A 15,990-nucleotide genomic window follows, 5' to 3' on the forward strand; every position below is an offset into this window, starting at 1 on the left:
TTCCTTTGTTAATAAGTTGTTTGGTACTGGGAACAAATTTTCCCTGCAAAGGGCTCTAAGTGGTGTTTACATTTCCCAGTCGAGCCTACAACAACTTAGTCAATATACCACACATGTATTGAGGACTTAACTGTGAACCCGGCTTTTGCTAAGTGGTTGAGACTTTTTGTCTTCACCAGGTGTGTTGTTTAAGTTGCACTGTTTACTTCTCTAACCTTGCTCTCATATATCATATTCAAAGTTTTTGCTTGTTCCGGTAAACATATGATCTTTCTTTAGTTTCAGCCTTACAAGCTGCGCCCTTCTCTACACAGTTACTTTCTTATACACCACAGTAATTTTCTGAACACCCAGATGTGGCAACAATAATTTATATATGTTGATCAAAATTTAGCCATATCCCTGAGAACACCCGAGGCACACCAGGCTGTCATGGCCTATGGGATGGTGGCCATTGTGTAAGGAATAGAACATGATGAAGACATTGTCTTCAGAGAGAGCAGACGCTCTTGGATGGCAGGCAGAAGATAACCTGACAGGGTTGTTTCCTAGGACATGCTTCCTAGGTGGCCCACAGAAGGGCCCAATATGAATGTGGAAGGAAGGGAGGAAGGGAGGAAAGAAGGAAGGAAGGAGTAAGGAAGGGAAGAAAGAAGGCAGGGAGACGGGAGGGAGGGAGGGATGGCAAAAGACTACAGGAAGACATTTGGACAAACACTTAGTGTTCCTCAAGGATTTGAAGCTTGGGTGGGAAGACCATTCACCTCAGGGTATTTCACTCTTGTGAGGTCACCAGGAAGCCCCAAATTTTAGCATCTCTGTGACCTCATTTTTGCTTTCCAGAGTCCAGAGAGAACAAGACTTTGTGACAATATTTTCCCATATACCTTTTTTTATTAGAGAAGTTGTGGGTTTACAGAACAATTATGCATAAAATACAGGATTCCCATATACCTATTATTAACACCTTGCACTGGTGGGATACATTTGTAACAATTGAGAAAACAAATCTTTATACTTGTTCCTGGTTTAACTTAGGGTTCACTGTGTAGTGCAGTTCCATGGATTTTTTTTTTTTTTTTTTAATTTTTTATTCTATTACCAAGTATACAACCTGAATCTTCCTTCTTTACCCAGACGCGGGTCTGTGGAGGTTTTATATTTCAGCTGTTGAAAAACAAAATATCCAGGATTCTTTACCCCAGGAGGCCAGGAAGTTGTTACAAGAATTTCACTTTTTGTTGTTATTGTTGTAGTTCCCCCTTTTAAATAAAAGGACCTCAAGGAAAGGCCCCAGGACAGATGTACACGGACATCCTTGGCCTCTGGGGGCTGCCTGCATCCTCGGTAGTTTGGGGTTCACGTTTTAGAACGCCAGGCTCCCGCCTGGCAGTGAACCTGCCTCCCAAGGGTGACGGGTGTGGGATGCATTTCCCCGTGGCCCCTTCAAACAAACCTGCCCCTACCGAGCAGGGAGAGAGGGAAAGAGGCAGTGAGCTTTAATACGGGGCTCCGAGGTAGGGCACTGTAAGGCCTGTGTGCGGAGTGGTCCTTTAGTGTGCGGCCCCTCCTCCTCGGGGCGGGCCACTCTCCTGGGGTCTTGTCCCGGACTGCAGCGCGTCTATAGAGAGTTTTGCACCCTCGGCTCGCGCGAGCCCCTCCACCCGCGGGTCGGAGCCTCGCCGGTGGGGGGCGACCTCGAGTGGGAACGCTCGGTCGCCCCGGGCCGGGCGGGGCAGGGCGGGGACGCGGCCCCCTCCACCCCCTCGGCGCCTGTCCTCACCTCAGCCAAACTTTCCTCCGGCTCCGGGCGCGTCGCCGAGGCAGCTGGAGAGGAGGCGCCCCGCCGCCTGCCCGCCGCGTCCTCCGCTGCTCTCCCGCGCCCGGCGGGAGCCCGGCGCCCGGCGCCCCGTCGCGCTCAACCCCGAGGGCATGCGGCAGCCGCAGGGGGCCCCCGCTCCCGGGCTCGGCGGTGCGGGCGACCGTGAGCGGTGAGTGGGGCGCGGAGTGCGCGGAGGGTCCCGAGCCGCCGGTCGCGCTGGGAGCGCGTGGGAAGGTCCGGGCGCCAGGGTCTCCGCGGGTCACTGCCTCGGCTTTTCGGGCTTGCCCGGGCCCCAAACCCACGCCAAGCACCTGGGACAGGAACTCTTGGGAGTGGGGTGGGGGTGTTGCCCGTCTTGCCCCTTTTCACTTTTTTTTCCAGGAGCAGAAAGCGATCGGAATGCAAAGTCTGTGTTCCGCCCGCCTCCGCCGCAGGCAGGTTGACCGCGGGGCAGGCTCGGCTCTGCTTTTGCAGCGGTGCTTTTCCAAACTTCGTCCTAATCTCCTTGAACGTGATTTGGAAAATGAAGCTCTTCGGCGGAGCCTAGGGATATAACATTTTTCAGCCTCCAGTTACGCCCAGTACGAGATGTCAGTTGGGGAACAGCACAAACTAAGTGCCGGCGTCTAAAGATTTGCGAAATACTTCTTGTGTCCATAACTAGTAACACCACTGGGGGGTGTGCTAAGTGAAGGTCCCAGGGATCCCCCTTCCCCACGGGCAGACAAAAGTGCTTTGTTCTGTTGCAGTGTTACTTTATTGCTTTTCCTCAAGTTGCAACTACCCAACAATGGTTAGAAATTTATCAAGCATGTAATTTGAGGAGTGACTGTGAATACTGGGAACAATTTAGTTTTATTAAGGTAATCATTGAAAGGGCCCTGAAAGCATGTGTAGGTCAATTTTTAACTGAGTAATTTTCACGAAATATTTCCCCAGTAATTTGTTAGTGTCACTGCAACGCTTTTCTCCCTCTTCACTGATTGACCACCCAGTGTATTACCTCATCTTGGAATGTTACTTTAGAAGTTGAGGGCAGATCAACTTCTCCCAGTTCCTGTTTGTTTTTAATAAATTGTGGAAAAAAGTAAATTTCAGTCACAATAAGACAGTCCCTTCTTTACAAGTAGATTTTTATTCCGTGAACTGCACAACCTTTCGCTAATGCATGAACTTTTGTGTTTGTAAGGAGAGATGTTGGATTTGCCAGTGACTGTCAGTCAACAGTTGCTAACCTTACTTGGCGTGAGACACTGGATCCAGTTCTGTGTGGTCTGAGTCCAGTGAACAGCATTTTTCTCCTTTTCAACTGCAGTGATACAGTTAGAAACGGGTACACAACCTTTGCTTTGTTAACGTCATGCTTGTCTGAGCAAGCTAGGCTATTCGAAAAAGATCAGCAAGCACACACTGACAGTGAGGGTTGTGCACTTTAGGTGGTCTCTTGTGACTTGAGACAGGAAGGATTTAGTATTATATAGACTCCTCCAATCACCTGGGCATCACTCATTGTGATTGTCAGTAGCAAATAACTGGGAAAAATTCAGCATTTTGGCAACTTTTTCTTGTTTTCTTTCTTGTCTTTAGAATCCAAAACTTTGTGGCTTCGATTTAACAAAATCTGGCAGGTACATAAATCAACTATCAGACTTTTTATATCATGTCAAATTTATTTTAGATGACTGGCTGTTTTATAAGATGTTTCAAAGAACATCAATTTTCTATGAATGAAAATTGAGATGAAAATATTAAAAGATGTGATTGTTTTTTATGTATGTTCATCAGAATTTATTTGAAAGACTGCAACATGTTAATTCTCCCTCGTTTTTCAAAAATACACATGCATAGAGGAACAGAGGCACACACAGCATTTTAGCCAGGCAGCAACCAAGGCACATGCTCTCAAAGGCATGCACACATGTCCAAGGCTGGCTGCTTCTACCCCAAGTTTCCCAGCTTCCTGCTGAGGGGCAGCAATCTACCATCACTTAAGCCCAACCTCTTATTTCTCTGGGCTGGGGCAAGGGGAATCATTGTAACTTAAATGGGAATGACTATAACTCAGATTACCTGTTAGCCATTCTCCTTGGAGTGTACATTAGTTCAAAATGCTTTCTGACCTGTGATTATACCCAACAGAGTGGTTAAGTCTGATTGCAACCTTCTAAATGGCAGAGACCACGTCCAAGGCATTATTAATGTGGTATAAAGGAAAGAGCAGGGCCTTGCAGTAAGACCAGCCTTTGTTTCAACTCAGGCTTTGTGACTCAGTCACGTTGCTTAACCTCTCAGCTTTAATTTTCTCATCTGTAAAAACGAAGATGATAACCATCTCCTAAGATAAAAAGAGAAAACACTTAGCAGGGTCTCTGGTATACAAGAAGTGCTTCGTAAATGCTGGTTGCCCTCTTTCTTTTCCTCTTTGATAAACATTAAGTTCACCAAAGTATGTGCTGGCATGTATATAAACACTGGTACAAATATATATTGTTCTTATGAGAGTGCAAAGATAGATTCCCAAGCTGTAGGTGACTTAGCGATGTTATGCATATTTTCTTTACTTGTTTTCCCCTTTCTTGGACATAGTGCTTTTGCTCCATCATTCCTCCTGAAGGTACTGAGCCTTCTCCTCTCTGACCTTACTGATCCTTGCCTCTCATCCTGGATTGTGTATGTGTGGAGGAGTCTTCTGGAACTTAGTGCCATCCTGGATGGAGGAAGGTGGTGGTGAGGAATGGAGAGTAGTCTATGTAGTTGCTGAGAGTTTGTGCTTTTACAATGCTGGGTCTGAGAAGCATTTGGGGTGTGGGGGTTTAGGGTTCTAATCCCAGTCCTACTTTTGTGAGCAGTTTTGACCTTGAATAAATTACTTGCCATCCTGGGATCAGTTTTCTCATTTACACAATGGGGAAAATAATTCTTTTTCTTCCTTCCTTCATGGATTGTTGATTGGTCCAATTAAATCATGTGAGTGGAAAAGCTTTGTACCCTGTGAAGGGCCATATACATTTTGGAATGAAAGGGGCAGGGCCTCTGGGATGTGGCGCTCCTGGAAGACTCTCCATGTCGGTGGCTGATGTGCCACATGAGTATTTTACTGCCCTCCCTCTACATCCCTCTCTCCTGCTCTCTGAGGTTATGTTAGACTTCAAGGAGGAAATCTTGCCACAGGTTGAGATGCTCCTGGGTGGGGAATATGAGAGGAAGTTAAATTTCTGGATTGAGATCACCTAACACTGTGTGATTGAAAAGTAAAGGGCAAAGTTCTGAGGAAGCCTTACTGCCCTCTTAGAACTACCTATGCTGCTGGCTCATGTCAGTTCTTAGTGGACAAAAGTGACCCAGTGAGTCAGGAGGAGGGTGGAAGAGGCAATCACCTGTCAGTGAACTGGAGTGCGCTTATACTGTCCTCACTGCCCTGCTTCTTCTTGCTGACTTGGCTCTCTGAGGTTTACTCTGCCACCCACTAAACTGACTCAAAGCTTCCCCTGCCCCTAAAACAATTAGGCAAATTGTTGCCATCAATCTGAAAGATCCATTTTGCTCTCTGCCTGATCTGGTGAGCCATGAGAATAGTACCCAGTGAGAGCAAGGTTCTGACATCCGGGTGGTACCCCCACCCCTCCCCACTTCCATGTCTTCCTTATTATTCTTCACCCTCTGGCCTGGCCTCTGAAACACCTGACCCCTGGTTCCTGTATTGTCTGTCTACAGCCTTGAACTGCCCCTTGCTGTGACCCCTGACACCACCCTGCTTGCTTGCACCTTGGCTCCCCTCTTCAGATGTGAATCATTCATACACCTTAACCCCAGGCCAAACTGGGTGTCACTCTGGGAAACAACCTGCCAAGTACAGCCTGCCCCACCCCTTCCTAAAGGTGCTAGTCAATCCCCCCAATTACTCACCATCTAGTCCCATGTCTTCAATGTTCCCTGGAACATTAGGCTAGAGGTCCTACCAGCCCTTGCCTTGACTCAGCCATGTGAAGACTCGGTGGTGTCATCAAGCAATGGCTTGGCAGGTAGCAGGGCTGGTTGGAGGGCACTTTAGCTCCTTCATGAGCTCCACCAGTCTGCCCCAAGGCTCTCTTGCAAACATGCCATCTAAATAAAAGCAGTGGGCTTGCTTTATAAATGCAGCTTTAAGGCAAGCTGCCTGTTCTCCCTTTTCAGTCAGGCTGCTCAAAGTCCCTCCTCTCGAAATTCTGGAGTTGCCCCCAGGCTAGCTGAGAATGTGCAAGTCAAAGGTGGGTGGTGGTGTTAATCAGAGTCATTCCGTCTCCAAGGAGAGCAAGAAATCCATACTTCAAGACCCTAAGTCATATAGAGTAACTAGTTATTGAAGCCAAAAGCAAGGGATCAGATGTAGAGTGTATCAGGAGAATGTCAGTAACCTTTTGCTCCTGCTCTAGATTTTTTTTTTTAATTCATTTTATTGAGATATATTCACATACCATGCAGTCATACAAAACAAATCGTACATTTGATTGTTCACAGTACCATTACACAGTTGTACATTCATTACCAAAACCAATCCCCGAAAACCTCATTACCACACACACAAAAATGACCAGAACAATAATTAAAGTGAAAAGGAGCAACTAAAGTAAAAAAGAACACTGGGCGCCCTTGTCTGTCTGTTTGTTTGTTTGTTTCCTTCCCCCACCTTTCCACTCATCCATCCACAAACTAGACAAATGGGAGTGTGATCCCTATGGCCCCCTCAATCCCACTGTCCCCCCTCATAAGCCACATTTTTATACAATTGTCTTCAAGATTCATGGGTTCTGGGTTGTAGTTTGATAGTTTCAGGTATCTACCACCAGCTACCCCAATTCTTTAGAACCTGAAAAGGGTTGTCTATATTGTGTGTAAGAGTGCCCACCAGAGTGACCTCTCAGCTCCTTTTGGAATCTCTCTGCCACTGAAGCTTATTTCATTTCCTTTCACATCCCCCTTTTGGTCAAGAAGATGTTCTCCGTCCCACGATGCCGGGTCTACATTCCTCCCTGGGAGTCATATTCTACGTTGCCAGGGAGATTCACTCCCCTGGGTGTCTGATCCCACTTAGAGGGGAGGGCAGTGATTTCACCTTTCAAGTTGGCTTAGCCAGAGAGAGAGGGCCACATCTGAGCAACAAAGAGGCATTCAGGAGGAGGCTCTTAGGCACAATTACAGGGAGGCCTAGCCTCTCCTTTGCAGCAACAGTCTTCGCAAGGGCAGATTCCGTGGTAGAGGGCTCAATCCATCAAACCACCAGTCCCCTATGTCTGTGGGCATGTCTAGTTGATTTTTAAATCAGTCCTTTAAATGGGGACTCTTTCCCTGGAGTAATACTATTACCTTGGTCTGGCAAGCAGAAAATAAATAAAATCTTTTTATACGTCCCCATGGCATTAGTATCAAAATCTCAATATCTTTTCCCTCCCTCTCTTTCCCCCCTCCCATCCATCCATCCATCCATCCATCCATCCATCCATCCATCCATTCATTTATCATCCATCCATCCATTGCTCTATCTGGCTTTTTTTTCTGAAACTTTTGAGAGCAAATTCCAGACACTTGCCACCTGCCTTAAGTACTCCAGTGTGTATTGTCTGAAAACAAGCAAGCTCTTCAACCTACCAAGTCACAAAATCAATGTCAAACATTACCATCCAATTCCCAGAAACCCATTCTTGTTTCAACTGTCCCCCAAATGTTTTTTTTTTCCTGTCTGATCCAGGATCTGCGTTACATTTAGTTGTCATGTCTCTTCTGGAATCGTTCCTCAGACTTACCCTGTTCCAACTGTAAAGAGGACAGGTCTTAGATTCTGCAGATGACTCTCAGCCTGGGCCTTTTGGGTGTTTCCTTATAACCAGATCAGCTTGTGCATTCTTGGTGTGAATTCCACAGAAATAAAGCTGTGTGCTTCTCAAGCACATCACATTAAGAGGCACATGATGCCCACCCCTCATGGAATATTAACTTTGATCACCTGGTTATGTTGGTGTCTGCCAGGTCTCCACCTTAAATTCACCATTTTTCCCTTTGAAATTTATTGGTATTTATGGGGAGGTATTCTGAGATTATGCTAATATCCTGTTCCTCATTAAACTTCTGCCTACAGCCTTACCACTCATTGATGACTTCTGCTTGAATCAGCCACCTTCTATGAAGGCTGCCAAATGGTTAATCTTTATTTCCATCACTCCTTCTACATTTGTTAATTGGTGTTCTACTATAAGGAAGAACTTTCTCTCCTCTCCCTAATTTATTTATTCAGTTATATTAGTAAGTATTCATGGATTCCTTTAGTATACAATAAATTGAAATCTGTTACTATCATTCTTTATCTTGATGCTCAAATTGCCCTCAGTTTGGCCAAAGGGAACTCCTTTCAGCTGGCTCCTGTGTCCCTTGACACATTCCTGTCATTCACTGAGCATTTCTTTATTTTCTGACACCGTAAGATGTTCCAGGCTCATCTTGTACTTTCTCTGACCTAGTCCTCCGTTTTAATAGAGAATGGAAATTAGAAACCAATATACAGAAGGTTGGTGTGGCCACTGTTATGGGGTATCACTGCTTCTAGCACTCTCAGAGGACAGAGCCAGGAATACACATATATGTATACACCCATATACATTTATAAATATCTCTACCTCAGACTATATATATGTGTGTGTGTGTGGGTGTGTGTGTGTATGTGTGTATAAAAAATTTAAATCATGAGTTCATACCAAGACCTACAATTTCAGTCCAATACCTCAGGGATCTTTCTATTCTTCCCCCTTCATATGTTTGTAAGTATCTTTTCTGGCAGTGAGAAGCTTGGCATCCATCATCTTCAATATCTTTTCTTACTTGCTTAAAGTAACCTATCTCCCAACCACAAAGGCCATTTAGCCTCCTGTGTGCCCACTTCTCTCCCTACTGCTTCTTGTCTTGCTGCCAGGCCTGTCTGCTTGTGTCTCTTTGGAGCTTCCCAACCCTTACCGCCACCTGCTGCTCCTCTTCACCAGCCTCTAGAACTCCCCAACCATAGCCCCTGACTCCATGCAGCTCCCCAGTCTCCACTCCACCAGCCTGATTTCTCAGCCATATGCTGACCCCTCTGTTCTGAGAGGAAGAAAAGGGAAAGGAAGAGAGAAGATGGGAATGGAAGGAAGGTGAAGATATAGTTTATACATATTTAAAGCCACATATTGCCAAATCGCCATCCCATCCACATGTTCTGAGAGGGCCATTTTCCTCACATCCTTGCCCTCACTGAGTATTATTCACCAGTGTAAATTTTGTCAATCTGATGCACTTCACTTTTCTCTGTGTAATAACTAATACCACCCTCAGCCCTGTATTTTACCTACATGTCTTAGCTCACTTTTTAGAGCAGGGTTTCTCAACCTTGGTGTTATTGACATTCTGGACTGGATAATTCTACGGTGGGAGGCTGTCCTGTGCATTTTAGGGTGTTTAGCAGCATCCCTGGCCTCTACCCACCAGATGGCAGTGACCCCTCCCACCAGTGTGGTATCGCAAATGGTCCTCAAACATTGCTAGATGTCTGCAGTGGGAGGAGGGTTTTTCCTGGTTGAGAGCCACTGCCCAAGACTGTGATCTTCCTGAGGGCAGTTTACATCTTTGTACATATCTCTGTGCATCTTTGTGTTTTTCCTGCAGACAGTGAACAGTTGGGAATGTTAACTAGACAGGGATCAGAGGAATCAGTTACTGGGGAGAATCCACTGTAGCAGGACCACTAGAACTTATCCGTTGCACATAACTCTCTGTATAATGCAAATTCCAGGAACATCCAACCGAGGGAAATGGAAGTAATGCCAACAAGGTTAGGTTTCCGTGGACTGCTATCACGTCATTACTGTATATCCACCCTAATTTCTTGAAATCAACTGTAATCGAAATATATGGAGGAGTTAAAACTTGTAGTCTCTGTTGTGGACGGGGAAAGTAAAATGTTTTAGGTGAAGGTGTTTTCTTAAGTTACTTTCTTTTACGTTCTAGAAGTAAACCAGGTTGTTCACTCTTCTGAAGCCGTCTCTGAAACAGGCAAACTGACCAACCACTGCTACTTTCTATCATGTATTTAGCTTTACTCTGCAATTTTCATTTGATTATATGGACTTTTCCCATAAACTCTTGTCAAAAAATCTACTGAGAGATGCAGTTATGTATTTTTATTGACATTTACCACAATCAGATTATATTTCTTCTAGAATCAGTAAATTTTTGCAAAAGTCACTAATGTTATGGAGGACAAATTCACTGCATGTTTCCTTTCTCATGGGAGCACACAATCAGCTGCCAAAAAGGGGCCCTAAAGATCAGTGTGGTGAAAAGAGCAGTGGGTGAGAAGGCTGAGACCAAGGCACAGTGAGTCAGTCTCTCCTGGTTTTAGTTTTCTTCTCTGTGAAATAGAGGATGCTAACTGCTCATTTCACTGTGGGATCAAATGGGAAAAGAGATGTGAACTTACTTTGAAAACGGTTTAGTGGTATATCAATGAAATTATTTGAGGGATTCTTTAAGATCTGGTGGAGTGATCTAGAGGAAGTGTGGTAATCAGGTTAGAAAATTAAGTATCGGGATTTCAACCCAGCTGGCCAAAGCTCTCTTTCCCAGTTGTGCATGTGCAAGGGAACTGAGTGTTTTTCGATGATAGTGACTTGTGCACCAGCTCGTAACTCTGGACGGGGTGGCAGGGGAGAGAAGTCTTGGCTTTGGGGTTATTATTCCAGTGACCCACCCAGTCGGCGGGAGTGGATTACTCTTATGGTCTCCCCTTCCCCAGGGATCTCTGTTGAACACCCCTCACCCCGTGCCTCTGGCAAATAGGCTCACCCTGGGGCTCACTGGACTGTCTCTGACTCCAGAGGACCCAGAAGTGGGCTGATGGTTTTATGTTTACTGTTTTATTCACTTTGTCTCAATAACCCAATAACCTTCCAAGTAGATCTTGTCTGCATTTTACAGCCGAGGGAACTGAGCCTCAAAGAGGTTGTCACTTTCCCCCACGATTGTAACAATAACGAAATTAACACTGTGTCAGAGGTTATTATAAACACTATTTAAATCTCCAACAACCTCAGGAAGAAGATACTGTTATTATCCCCATTTTATAGATGAGGAAATTGAGGCACAGAGAGGTTGACTAACTTGTTGGTAAGCAAGGCTGCAGTCTCAGGCAGTCTAGCTCCAGAAGCTGTGCTCTTGAACCACTCTGCTCTCCTGCCTATCTGCTAAGATTTGCACCCAGCCTCTGAAGCCTGTGTTCTTATATCACACCGTGTTGCCTCTCCTCTCCTTCCTCTCTGTACCTCTCACTCCCACGCTCCTACCTATCTGCTTTGTTTTAAGCAGCAGAAGAGGGCATGCTGCATTGTCTAAGCTTAGCTGTGGTGGCACTGGGCCCACACTCACCTGGGGGAAAATCCCCCCTGGATTGTTAGTTATTTTAGTGAGGGTATAGGATGACCTTTCATTGTTCCATGTTAATTCAAGGTGTTAAAGCTTGAACAGTTAAATTCAGAAAGCTAGATGTATATTCCTTTGAATTTTTTTCTTTAAATTTGAGTTAGCTAACCTTCTTGGGAAGTACTCTCTACCATTTATTGAGCACTGTGTGTTAAGCATCTTGCTAAGCACTTTATAAGTATTGCTTTAATTTAATCCTTTCAACATTCCTGTAGGGTCATTGCCATTATTATGCTAGTTTTAGAGAGGAAGGAGAAGACTCTGGCAGGATCAGCAGTGTGCCAAGTGAATGCTAGCATGAAAAGAAATGATCTCACATCTGGCCCCTGTCCCCTGACCCCAAAGCTTGCACTCCCCTGCTCTCCCACTCTGGCCTTCCTATGTGTCAAGGCCTCCAGGCTTTCCCTGGAGGGCGTGGGTTACCCACAGAACTCTGCAGGTCTGGCCATCCCTTCTCTGACCTATGTTTTAAATACCCATACTAAAATGTACTGTTCTTTCTTTGTTCTGACCAAAAAACACCCACTATCCAATGGAGGAGTAGAAACAAGAACACCACAATAAAAACTCCCACTCAGAAGATTGGGAGACACATTGCAGTCACAGGGGCATAAAAATGATGATGCCCCGGTGGGCAAACACCATCCAGGTATCCCCACCCTGGCAGTGGAGGGAATTCTGTGCTGGGTGCTTGCTTCTGCTCTCCGGGGAGGCCTCCCTAGGTCCCTGACTTTGAAGTTGTCCTTTGCAGCCATATCGGAAATAGGTGATGGAAAGTATCTGCTCCTTAAGGGAGAATGAACATGGATCTTTCCAGCAACCTGGGGCTTCCTCGGCAACACAATTCCTTAAAAATTTTGTAGGTTTCTGGTCTGTTGGCTTCTGGTCCATGTGCCAATTATCACATCCAAATCCTCTTCTGGACAAATGGAATTCTTAAGCATGCTTTATTTATCAGCTTCTGTGCTTGGCCCATCCCTGTCTCCCACTCCTCAGTGGTTTCTGCGTTGAGGCCCTGTGAAACATGGGCTGAGGTGGGAAGGTACACTCTTGATCTGATCTTTGTGGCAGGCCTGTCTTCCTTTGTTCCACTAAGAAGTGTTCGTGAGAAGCCTTTGAGAAAGGCTGCTAGGGTAATCCTAACTTTTGCTCTTTGAGACTGCAGAAGTAACCACCTCTTCTAACCTCCATGGCCCCCAGTTTCTGGACACTATCCATTCCTTTCTGCCTTTGCTTACAAACAGGCCTGTTTTTGCCTGAGCTCATTTCTTTCTTGTGATGTCTTGCTAAAAGCTGCAAGGAGCAGCCAACATATGCAAACTTCATTTATGCTCACATTCCATATGCTAATGTTCTGGTTCTTTCCAACTCCTTCACCTGGAGCTTCAGGTTTCCTAGGCCTGTGGCCTGCTTCACAAGTTATTGCAGGTGAAAAATTCACCAAATCTTCTGTGATGGCATATCAAGCATCACCAGCTTTACAACCTAGGATGTCAGCTTCCTTACTGCCTACCACCTGACCCCTAAGCCAATGGCACATATGCTAGGTTTTAAATATGGTAGTGCCTCATGTTTGGGTATTTAGGCTAAGCTGCTGTATGTAATAAAGGCCCCAAAATACAGTGGCTTGAAGGAAACAGAAGTTTATTTTTTCTCATGGCTACAGCTTGAGATGAGTGGTCCGGGTTAGAAGGAGTCCTTCCATCTTGTTGCTCTGTCATCCTCTAGGGCGGGGCTTCTTAAGCTTTCTGTGGTTAAGGGCCAATTTTCTTTATTCATTCCATCGCAGACAAATACTTTTGGTTGATATTCTGTTCCAACAGACAAGTCTACTGATCATGCACTTGGACTTCACAGCAATGTCAGACTGCTCTAAACACTTTTGTTTGTTCTCAATTGCTATCCTTATCTCCTTGTTGATGGAAACTGGTCCATGGCCCACACTTTAAGTCGTGCTGCTCTAGGGCTTTGCCCTCATCTGAATGTTGAAAGCTGGATCACGGGCCTGTGTGTGCCAACTTGCAGGAAGGGCAAAGAGCACAGAGGAGTGCACACTCAGTGTCTTAGGGCTAACCTAAGTAGCACACTTCATTTATGCTTAAATTCCACTGACAGGAACTTCGTCACAAGGCCGCCCTAGCTGCAAGACGCTGGACACCAGAGTTTCAGGCTGGGCATGCAGATGCCTCTGATCTTCCCCAAGCATGTTTGTATTCAGATTAGGAGGAGCAGGTAGAAGAGTGAGGTTAAGAATGGTTAAGAATGCTGAGATAAGATGATGCTATTGAAGGAGGAAAGAAGAGCTTAGCTCTGAGCAACTGTCTCAGCGATCTGACTCCTAGGCTTCTTTGCCTACTCAGAGACTATGTTTAGTTCATGTCTCCAGAGTCTAAATATCATCTGTCATTACAGTAGCTCCACCAAGCCTGCAGGCAGCAGTGCTGTGAGAGTAACACTCATCCACCATCCACCAGGGCTGGCACAGCCACTGGAAATACCACTGAGGAGGCTGGACCAGTGGTGCACATGAAAATGCAGTTCTCCCAGCTATGTCTGCATTGCTTTTTGCCTTGCAGCAGGCTGCTGTGGCCCTTGCTCAGATTGTCAGTACCCTTCCCCTTGCCCTCCTCACAGATATCATGAAGGAAAGTCCACTGCTTCCTTCTCTTCAGTTTCTAGCTTCAAACCTGGCTAATACTTAATTAATACTTAAAATCATGTCCTGTATTTTCCATGGTTTACAAGACCAGGAATACAGATACAGTCGTAACTGATCCTGGATTACATTGAGGGACATTTGGGCAGTAGACTCTGGTATATGGAGATCTGTTGGAACCTTATGCCATTATCTTTGCTTCATGTGACCCTTATAACTGTGGGTAAGTCACTCATTCATTGAGCCACTCTATGTGTTGAGAAATTTAGTAGGGTTTGTAGGGTGACATTGAAGGCATCAAAAGAATTGTGATACTGGTCCAAGCCCTTGAAAATATGACTCATTTCTCTTTCCTTCTCTGAAACTTGTTATATTTATAATCAGGAAATGTTCTGTGTACTAGTTCATCCTAAAAGCTTTAAGAAAATCCATAACATATAATTTTTCAAATACCAGTTTTTGTAGTATTACAATATACTTTAAAAGACATCTGTATTAGAGTGCCCACAGGAAACAAGTGGATATAGTCTAATTGGTAATTGGAGGGGAGGGACTATTTATAAAATGAGGGAACAGTTCATGGAAACCAGTAAGAGACAGTGCAGTACCCCAAGAGCTAGAAGCAGCAAGGAGCAGTTACCAACCCTGAATCTAAGGGTAAGAACCAGGGGAGGGAGAAGGGTAGGCTAGCTCTCTGAAGAGGGTTGCCCGATGGGAGCTAACCTAATCCACCCACAGCGAGGAAATCCCCATCTCCGCCTCACCCTCCTCCCTCCTTCCCATCTCTTGCTGCTCCTCTCATTGACAGAAGCTGGAGAGCAAGGCAGCCTGTTGCTGCCATCCCTATGGCCAGCCTTCCAGGGCACAAAGCAAATGGAGAAGAATGGGTGGGGAGCTAGGGGGCAGGTTAAGGATGAGATCTGGCACAGCATCCAAATGACTTTTATATTCATTGACATGACCTGGCCACCTTCACACAGATGCCATATGTTACCATCACGAGGCGGGGTGGGTGGGATGAGGCGTGGGGAAGGGTATGAGCTTCCCGTTTTAGGAATGAATCCTGCTTCCTGAACAAAGCGTAGAATTCCTGCAGGAGGCTTCTCTGACTTGCCTGCTTAGCATTAGCTGTGCTCTCCTTTGGAACCTCTGGAGGCTTGATAAGAACTGTTTCCCACCACAGCTATGTGCCTTTAAAATAGTTCTTTCCTTTCTATACAGAGTTTCAGGATTCAGCCCAGCACTACACTACCCTGGGTAGATACGGTCTCCAGAAACACAGTGGAGTCACTGCAGATCACTGTTCATCTGTCATTGGTAGCAATGGAAGACTGCCAGGAAAGGGGATTATTCAGAACAAAACCACTAAGAGCCAGAGACTCTTAAATATCCCTCTCAGGACTGGAGGGGACGAGGTCACGAAACGGAGTGGGCGAGGGAACACAGGACCACAGCTAGATTAGGAGAAATAAGTTGTACCAAAATTTTGTCTGCTGTGAATTTTACAAAGTAAAGGAATCTAATTTTCTTCAATTTTCTTCTTGTGGGAAGTCATTTGTTGTAAGCACTTTAAAATTTCTTAAAATATGTTGTTGCAGAGGGACAAAGCTCTTTGTGCAAGAATATCTCTTTCAGTTGTAACAGACCACACTTTAAAATTTGTCATTCCCTCTTGCTTCCATCAGTAAAGCTTACTGAAGTTTAATTACATAGCTGTCTAAGGATTATTTGCTATATAATAGAACATATGGGGTTATGTATAAATAATATTAATTTTAAGCATTTTGATTACCATCTTTACTTTTAATGAGAGTCAGAGGACAAACTATCTCTCCAATCTTTATAGCCTAATGAATTAGATGAGATTAAAATTTTATAATAGATAAAGCAAGCATAATTATAGATTTACATTATGACATTTACATACGGATAAACTGAGGGAATTTTCCCATTATATAAAATCCATGTCTCACCTCTTTTATTTAGCTTAGTTCTGTATGTTTTTGAGTTGGCTTTCCTGTTTAATTAAGTGGTT

The 15,990-nt window shown here is 45.0% G+C and overlaps 1 protein-coding gene across 1 annotated transcript in view; it reads left to right on the forward strand.

Moving 5' to 3' along the window:
• Positions 1 to 1,622: 1,622 nt before the first annotated feature.
• Positions 1,623 to 15,990, forward strand: part of LPAR3 (lysophosphatidic acid receptor 3) — an 82,919-nt gene continuing 68,551 nt past the window's right edge. The window contains exon 1 of the mRNA XM_037826756.1: positions 1,623 to 1,991. The gene's annotated coding sequence lies outside the window, so the exon portion shown is untranslated. The remainder of the gene's footprint in view (positions 1,992 to 15,990) is intronic.

This window comes from Choloepus didactylus, chromosome 2 (assembly GCF_015220235.1).
Source record: "Choloepus didactylus isolate mChoDid1 chromosome 2, mChoDid1.pri, whole genome shotgun sequence".
Classification (NCBI taxonomy): domain Eukaryota; kingdom Metazoa; phylum Chordata; class Mammalia; order Pilosa; family Megalonychidae; genus Choloepus; species Choloepus didactylus.